The sequence below is a fragment of the Belonocnema kinseyi genome, chromosome 7 (assembly GCF_010883055.1).
Source record: "Belonocnema kinseyi isolate 2016_QV_RU_SX_M_011 chromosome 7, B_treatae_v1, whole genome shotgun sequence".
NCBI lineage: Eukaryota > Metazoa > Arthropoda > Insecta > Hymenoptera > Cynipidae > Belonocnema > Belonocnema kinseyi.
Window position 1 is genome coordinate 96,189,388 of NC_046663.1, and position 8,436 is coordinate 96,197,823.

The 8,436-nt window shown below is 27.8% G+C and overlaps 1 protein-coding gene across 1 annotated transcript in view; it reads right to left on the minus strand.

The window, feature by feature from the left end:
- The window catches only part of LOC117176811 (nucleoside diphosphate kinase A-like), an 82,992-nt gene that overhangs the window by 67,303 nt on the left and 7,253 nt on the right, over positions 1-8,436 (minus strand). The window contains exon 2 of the mRNA XM_033367125.1: positions 5,013-5,069. The gene's annotated coding sequence lies outside the window, so the exon portion shown is untranslated. The remainder of the gene's footprint in view (positions 1-5,012; positions 5,070-8,436) is intronic.

Sequence of the window (8,436 nt, forward strand, 5' to 3'; positions counted from 1 at the left end):
GAAAGTCATCCTTTTTTGTTGAAAATTAAGTTTTGTTGGAAATGCAAATTTTGTATTTGAAAATTAAACTGATATCTTTTTTGGTGGAACTTGTACTATATTTTTCTATCTTGTCGGTTTCAAAATTGTTCTGTTTTAGTAGAAATTGAATCATTTTTGGTTATAAATGTACAGGTCGTTTGACCTAAACAAATATCGCAGCTAACATTAGGTATTATACATGTATTGTGTAAGCTGTTGTTAAATAAATAAAATAAAAAAAATAAATAAAAAAATTAATTTTTGTAACTGAACATTTCACCATTCCAGTTTAAGATTCACAATGCTAGTTGAAATTGATTCGATTCGTTGAAAGTTTAACTACTTTTTGAACTTTTTTTGTAACGAATTTTTTAACTGAAAATCTAACTTCTATTTTTAGCTAAAAATTGTTTTATTTAAATTAAAAATTCAACTACTTCGGTGGAAGTTCAACCACTTTGCTAAAAAAAAATTGTTTTGTTTGAAGGTTTATCTATGGTTGAAAATATAATTATTGTATTGAAAATAATTTCTTCTTTTGGTTAATTAAGTTTTTACAGAAAATGTATTTTGTTTGTTTGAAAGTTTCAAAATTTGAATTAACTTTTTTTCTTTCTGGTCAGAAAGAATCTTTATTCGTTAAAGATTCGTCTTTTTGTCAGAAAATTAATATTTGTGAGCTAAAAATTCAACAGTTTTGTACAAAATTTGGCTTTTTAGTTGAAAATTTGTCTTCTGGTAAAAATGATTGCTACTTTTTTAAGAATAATTTTTTTTTCTCAGATTCGTTTAATTTGAAAATTCCTCTAGTTGCAAATTTAGAATTGAAAATTAATTTTTTACTGAAAATTTAACTTTTAAATTTTTTGTTGTAAAATTATAATTTTTAATTGAAACTTCAACTATTTGTTAGAAAATTTGTATATTTTGTTCAAAATTTCTTAATTTTGGTAGAAAATGAATCTTTCGGGATTAAAATTTAATTATTTCACAGAAAATTCAACTCTTTTGTTTGAAAATTGAACCATTTTGTTGAAAATACATTTTTTTCGTCATGAAATATCGCGTATTATATAAATATATTTTTTTGATCATTCATGTTTTTGTTGAAAATTCTGCTTTTCAAGTTAAAACTTCGACTATTTAGTTGAAAATTCATCTTTTTAGGTAGAAACTTCCAGCATTTGGATAAAAATTGAACTATTTTGCTTTTTATTAATTCTAAATTTAATTAATTTGAACAATTTAAATTTTATTATAGAATGGCTTTATTCCGTTATAAAATATTATATGTTAAAAATGTTAGAATATTACAATTCTAGTCCTTGAATATGAAGATCAGGGAATTGTTTAAATTAAGTTTTTTGAAGTTAATGCGCTCAATTTTCAATAACGAATTATTTGAACTAAAATAAGATGCATTTTGAGAAAATTATTTAGTGAGAAATATTTCAAGAAGTATTCTGTTAATACAAATAACTATAAAATACTCAAGAGTGAAGTTTAAACTCTGGAGATTTTTTTTTTGATAATGTTGCGATAAATTTGAAATTGAACGTTCTTTCGCATTAAAAAATATGAGCAGCAATCTGACGAAAACAAGATATTTGGTAAAATATTAATCATTACGGTCTTGACATATATTTCAGAACTATGTACCTTTTTAACCGGAAACGTACAACTTTCTCTTGCCGTTAGAAATGATCTTTGAATATTTATTCCACTCTGAGAGAGAATTTTTCCAGATTGACATCGTCATTTGCCTATCTGCAATATTAGTTTTTGTTGGGTAAGCGTTGTTTTGTGACTGGTTATTATTTCTTAAAATTTATCGTTTCAAAGTTATGTAAGTTGTAAGTCTAAGATACAAAATGAATACGTTATTAATGATTAAACTGATTGTAATTCAGGATACACAAAATGCTCATAGATTACTTCAATTACCTCAATATAACTAAATGATTTTATTTTAAAAATGAGGAATAGGGTCAAAAGTTCCAAAGATTCATCCATGTATATTAAATAATACTTATAATTAATTAACTGAAATTAAAGGGAAATGGCTTAATGGTATAATAATTAAGTACTTTAGATTTAAAAGTTAAATAATAATCATAATGATTTAATTATACTTTTAATTTTATAAAATGTTTACTGGTTGGCATTAAAACGGAATTATCATGTGGATAAAAATCTCTAAATTTTAAGATAAATAATTTTTGTATTATATATGAATATTAAACATAAGACAAACTAATTCCATATATAGTTTTAGTGTTTTTTTTTTTTAATTGAGGTTCAAGTCTGATTAAGATAATTTAATTGAATCAAGTGAAATAATTAAATGACAAAAACTTGTGCTTTTAACCGAATTACTCTGAACCGGAAATTAAACGCCTTTAATGTATCATTGCCTATTCAGGAGCATCTGATACCTGCAGGTGCAACGATCGGTACAAATTGCTGAATGACAAACTGCTGACCGATGTATACCTATACATATATATGGTAGGTTAAATTCTATCGACTTAAAATTTTGTAACTTTAAATTTGAAATCTCTCAAGCTCGTATATTTTCTATGCAAAAGCTATCAAATTGAGCGAAAACATATCCACAGTGTATAATTATGAATTTACAGCATAAATAAACGTAAAATAATTAATTTAAAATTTCAATTTATTAAAACGTATCATGGCTTGACTATTGATTAAATGAAATTAATTTTAATCTCATTAGTGATTTTAATTGAACATACACTGCAGGGAGGTTTACCTCAAGTACTTTTAAATTAAGTCTTGTTTAACTAAACGATTTATAATTAAAAGCGCTTTAAATACTTTATTTTCAAATAATTTTTACGAATTTTAAATTAAAAGCATCAATTATATATCAAAAAAAATTTTTTAATGTTGCTTCTCCAGTGGACAATTTTTTCATTATTTAATTTTGGAGAATACAAAAATGATTGAGTTTTGAATCTTTCCTGTAGCGAATGCAATCCAAAATTATTCATTAATTTGAAACTATCTAATTTGCGGAATTTCAATAAAAAATTATTCAGATTGGAACGTTTTCATTTTTTTAATTATTTAACAATTAAGGACAATGTGAATAACTTGTGGTATATAATTTTTAATAATGGTGTCATGGGAATTTTGTTTACTTTTTAATAAAAAATGCTTAAAGTTTATAAAATAATTGTTCGTTTTAATTACAACAGCACCATATAGCAAAACGATCTTAAAGAAACGAAATTTCGCAAAATATTTATGGTGTGAGAAAAGCCAATATAACTACTTTATTTTACCAAATATGTTTGGTTTAAAGTTAATTCTTTTAGTTAAAAATGAACTATTTTGTTAAAAAGTCATTCTTTTTGGTTGGGAATTGATCTTTCCTGGTTGAAAATAAACATTTTTGTTAAAAATTCAACTGTCTTATTAAAAAGTCGTCTTTTTGGTTTGAAAATTAAACTATTTCTTAAACAATTAAACTATTTTGTTGAAAAATTGTGTCTTTGTTTGAAGTTCCAACCATTTAGTTGTAAATTAAACTGTTTTAATTAAAATGATTTTTTTAAAATTTAATTATTTGGTTCAAAGTTATCCTGTTTGTTGAAAATTCACCTTTTCTGGTTATTAATTGAATTGTCTTAAAAAAAATTTGTCTTTTTGGTTTCAAAATTTGACTTTTTTAAAATCTTGGTGCCTTTTTTTTAAAGTTCAATTATTTAGTTGTGAATACAACTGGTTTCTTGCAAATGAATTTTTTTAAATTCAATTTATGTTACAGAGTTATTATTTTTCATTTACATTTTCAGGTTTTTCGGATTGTGATGACAAATTTAATTTTGAGTCAGAAGAAAAGATTAAAACATTCTTCTCAGATTTAAAGTAAAAGTTAACCAATTTCAAGAAAATTGACTAAGAATGTTAAGAATCAATTTTGAAATGTTTTCAAAATCGGCTTGGATAGCAATTGAGAATCAAATTATTAATTTTTTTGCAAAAATAAAAGAAATCTTTATTTTTATGAAGTATAAAGATGGTAAATAATGATAAAAGAGGTTTTATTCGAAACGGACTTATCTTGTTTCGAGAAAATCAAATTGTAATATCGCGATGTCACAGCTGTGACATCCAAAAAAATAAGAAAACTTGCTTGTTTCATCCAACGATAATAATGTCAAGAAATATTTTTTTGTTAAAGGTTGAACAAAATTATTTTTTTTTTCCTTTTGCCACAATGTGTATTTCAAGTTTTAATAATTTTATTATGCACGTAACCCCATTTTCGTTACAAATGATTCTGATTAGAACAATCGGAATTCTGATTACTTTAATCAGAAAAAATAGTAAGGGCGTATTTAACCAGACATTTTTTTGATTGAACCAGAAAAATTAAATGTGTAATGGAATCGAAATTTTTTTAGTAGATAAGTGTTTCTAATGGTATTGCAGGCCTTTTTTGTGTGAAGCGTAACTTTTAGTCACTTTTTCGCGTAACCCTACACGGATCCTGCGGGGGACAAATGTGCCCCACCCGAAATTCATTTAATTCCCCTGAGCAAATATCTCTGATTTTTTGTGCAGACCCTAACCATAATTCAGTTCGACTATCCTAGAGTGCGGTGATGTGGTTGATGTTGCCGGTCGTTCGCTGCCTGTCAAGTAAAAAGCAAATGATGAACGCTTGGGGCACATTTGTCCCCCAGAGGATCCGTTACGTTCGAGTTTCATCACGTTAAGACAATTTCATTTTTTCATGTAAATGAACGCATTTGACGTATATTTACAGGATATCATTGTATTTTAATGTTTCAAATTGATTTTTTGTAATTTAAGTGAAAATTATATGTAAAAATGACTAAAAATGTTATATAAATCAATTAAAAGCTGTTTTCTTTAATTTTATTCATACAGTGCTTATAAATTTCAATAATAAATCAATTAATAAATAATTAATAAATAATATTGAAGTTGCAACCAACCTGTGTGTGACGAACATAGAGCGTTCTTGTGCAACCTTTGCGTCGAAGTTGATGGAGCTTATTTAATGCAATATTCAGTTTATTTTAATGTTTTTAATTCAATTTTATTTCGAGAATGAATTTGAAAATAAAAAAAGAGTTTTGTAGAAAAGGCTCATTTGTTTAATTCCGACGAATTTTTCCTATCTTTTAAACTTACTAACCGCTTTTTCATTGAAAAAAAACTTTTTCTTAATTTTTTTATCCTTATTTAAATGAAACCATCTTATTATTCATCCAAAAACAAAAATATTGACCAATTATACATTCAAATTATTTATAATAATAAGCATTCTGCCCGCACTTCTGATATTTCTCATTTTTTTCAATTTTCTAACTTCGAATGTCCAAACAATTATACTTTTTGGAAGAAACCTAATTATAACCTACATCACCTTAAATTGAAATTTTTCCCCTTCAAAATGGCGTTTGAAATTTCGAAATTATAGTTAATTAGAAAAAAATGACATGGTTTTTTAAAAAAAAAATGTCAAAAACACGATTATTCACGATTTTTATTTGTTCAAACATGTTTTTCAACATTTAAAATCATTTAAAGGGGATGTTATATACACCAATCTCTTCAACATTAAAAAACGAAGAGAATAGTGTATATTAACATCTGATTGCGATGAAAGGAAAAGATTGTGCACAAGGAATCCAAATGGGGGACATTTGTCACCCACAGGATCCGGTGAGGGCAAAAAAATGTATAGGATCCGTCTAGGGTTAAATTAGTCACATTTTCCAACTTTTTCATGCTCTGTCTATTACAGCCCTGATGTTTTCATAGGAGAGACCACCCATCAGTAGATAATGAACCTACAATAGATAATCTTTGATTAAAAGAACAAATATAAAATAATTTTTATAATTTTAACTTATTAACACATATAGTGTCATAACTATTGATTAAATTAAATTAATTATTTAACATACATTACAATTTCAATATAATGATTATCTACTAAAAGGTTCATTTCATTATAATTTGTAGGGTGGTCTTTCCGGGGTGAAGACCGAAACATTTGAAGACAACAATTATGGGTTTTCCTGATGGGATACCACAACTTTTTACAGTGTCCTATTAAAAGCAGATTAAGGGCATGTGATACTCACAGTTCCCACGGCTTTTTTCCACAAAAATGAAAATTTTTAAAAACTGAATTCGGAGATGCTATAAAATATCATAACGGACGTCCCCGGACTCTTTTTTGAGGGATAATAACAAAAAAAATGTATTGTGCTAAATAAAAATATTATGCATATGCATTATTTTGAGGTTACGTCGTTTTTCATCTCTGCCTTTCCGATAATCTGGAACTTATTTATGAAATTAACTTTTTGGATTGCCTGCAAACAAGGTTAGTTCCGGGAGATTAGTTACTATGTTTATTTGTAAGTCCAAAGTTTTCGGCCAAAAATATTGTGTAGTTTGGAAGTTTGGATAAAAAATACAACAAAAGTGTGTGGGGACGTCCTTTAGCATCTTGGCTATCATTTCCCAGATTTTGAAGGCAAAATATTTCTTATCCTAGGAAAAAAGCCGGGGGAATCTAACACTGAAAAAATGTATACTATTTTCTAAGCGCTATGCAAATTAATCACATTTTGCTAAATTAAAACTTTTTTGAATTAACCCACAAAAAAGTGTGTGGAGACGTCCGTTAGCATGTTCGCTATCATTTCCCAAATTTTTAAGACAAAATATTTATTATTCTAGAATAAAAGCCGGGGAACCTAAAACTGGTAAAATCGAAAATTTTCTAAGTATCACAAGCCCTTAAAAAAAAAAATTCTGTCTCCGCCCCACTGTGAGGTCCATCAGTTTTTTTTTGTGTATGGGAGACTTGGAGTTGCAGAGAAATGAACTCGATGCAGCAACTAGAAACGAGAACTCGCTTTAAGTCGTAGCGACTTGGTGTGCAATATAGTTTCTTTGGATCTTTGGAATTTGCAGTCTTCTCGCTAGCAAAATGTTATCTGGGTTATTATTACGCATCGCATTCGATAGAGAAGCTTGGCCGACAAACGACGTCTGGTGGAAGTGTTGCAAAGGCTTTTCAAGGATATCCACCAAGCCTTCTCACGCTTATACTTGGAGCCTCCCACAGCCGGTTCTGTGTAAATTCACAATGGAAAATTTCAGCAGACGCACACACCGAGGGCATTTTTAGTGATATGGCAGGCAAGGACGTTATCAATCATCGCGTATCGATGATATTACGGCACACAAGGGCTACCGGCTCAATTGACAACATCTAATGTTGGAAACCGACTAGAAAATTTAATATTGTCGTTGCCAAGAAAGATTGGAGAATCCTGGCTATTCATTCCGAATATAATTATCATAATCAAATTATAAGAAGAATCTTCGAAAAAGACCGTAAATAATATTCCAAATATTCTGACCTGACCATCTTCACATTCTTCTGAATAGTACTATAATATATCATTTAAAAATAGCAAGTTGATATTTAAGTTTTTTTCCAGGGAAATATTATATAATCTTCCATTGGAAGAACAATAACCCTTTATTGATTAAAAATTTTCTTGAATTAAAAATATTTTCCGGAAGGAGAAAAAAATTCACATTTTTTAATCAGCCTGGAAACTGCTGAGAAGCATATCAAAAAATACGTAACTCCGTGAGAAGGAGTTTCAGTAGAATTTGTTTAACAATAAGTAAACTCAAAAACTTGAAAAATAAACTTTCATAGCCAAAAAATGAAAAAGACAATTATTATTTTTTTAAATCGAAAATTAATTATAATTAGGGTAGATCGGAACGATGGCAATCATGGGGGAAAAGGCATCTTTGCAAATAATATCGTCATTGCCTAACCATTTAAATTCTTTTATGCATAAAATCAATCATTTTTATTACAAAAATGGTGCTATGAACACAAATCTTAAAAATTGAAGTTGCAAACGAAAAAATGTATATCGTTTGAAACATTATTTGAAATACATATAGCATTTAAAATTTATAATCTGATAGAATGAACATATGCCATCATGTAATTATGAAAATTTTAACTCATTGAAGTCCAAACTATATTCAATTTATTAAATAGTTGAGGCTCCTTCCTTGGGGCAGCGACAACCAACAAAATACGTGACAAATGCTTGAATGGTGACTCCACCACCCATTTTTTCGATAAGAAGATTTAAAACGATGTTGATATTCTTATTTAATCCGTTCATTAAATAAGAAGGTTCTTTTTCCAATGCATGACATTCCCATGAATCAAAATATCAAAATTTTCAATCTTAAGTTGTTTCTATTTTTATCAAAAAATCTGCAGCTACCGCTGCCTCTGTGGGTGTGACAACGTCGTCCAAACGTAGCTTGTTGGAAATATTTGAATTAAGAAATCATTGT